The following is a 1,103-nucleotide window of genomic DNA, read 5'->3' on the forward strand; positions in this document are numbered from 1 at the left end:
AGGGGTCCTTTCTTGAGCCTTTTTTATAGGACACTAATCTCAATGATGAGGACCACTGCCCATAACCTAAGCACCCTCCAAAGGTGATTAGGCCTTCCAATACCATCACCTTGTGGGTTAGCATTTCAACATACGAATTTTGAAGGGACACAAACATTCAGAGCTAACACTCCCTTTTCCTGAGATGATTTTATGTAATTCTCTCTTTTCAAATATCCAACACTCTATTCCCAGTCTTACCCTCAATGATAACTCTTGTTCCTATTTCCTGGAGTAAATTGGAGCAATCAGAAGAGATCCCCTGCCACTAAATCTATCTTTCTAGCAGCTTCTGAACTCATATAATGTTCTTTCCAGCCTGTTACTATACGTATAAGGATGATGTCCATGCTGTCATCTAAAATCAGCCTCTGCTTGTGTACTAGATCAGGGTTGACAAAATGCAGCCTGTGTCCCAAATCCTGCTTTGTTTTTGTACAGCCCATAAGCCAAGAATCTTTTTTGAGACACAGTCTCATTCTGTTACCCAGGCCAGAGTGCAATGGCACGATCTCGGCTCACTGCAACCTCCACCTCCCAGGTTCAAGTGATTCTTTTGCCTCAGCCTCCCAAGTAGCTGGGACTACAGGCGCCCACCAACACGCCCGGCTAATTTTTGTATTTTTTAGTAGAGATGGGGTTTCACTATGCTGGCCAGGCTAGTCTTGAACTCCCGACCTTGTGATCTGCCCGCCTCAGCCTCCCAAAAGTGCTGGGATTACAGGCGTGAGCCCCTACGCCCAGCTAGTTTTTACATTTTTAAGTGTTGAGGAGAAAAATGTATATACAGCAGAGACCATGTGTGATTCACAAAGCCTAAAATATTTACTGTTTGGCTCTTTCCAAAACTGAATCCTGTACTAGATCACATTCCCTCACACCTACTTGAGAGTAACAGCAATTCTTCCTTCTGTCTTCTACATTAACCAGTGTTTGCTCTCATTCAAGTTTATTTCCACTAGCATTCAAGCCTTCTGTTATTTCTCCCATCTTTAAACAAACCGAAAAAATCTCCATGCTACTTTTCTTGCCAGTTACTGTCCTGTTTCTTTGCTCCCCTTCAC

The sequence above is a fragment of the Colobus angolensis genome, unplaced genomic scaffold, assembly GCF_000951035.1.
Source record: "Colobus angolensis palliatus isolate OR3802 unplaced genomic scaffold, Cang.pa_1.0 Scaffold293, whole genome shotgun sequence".
In the NCBI taxonomy this organism is placed as follows: domain Eukaryota; kingdom Metazoa; phylum Chordata; class Mammalia; order Primates; family Cercopithecidae; genus Colobus; species Colobus angolensis.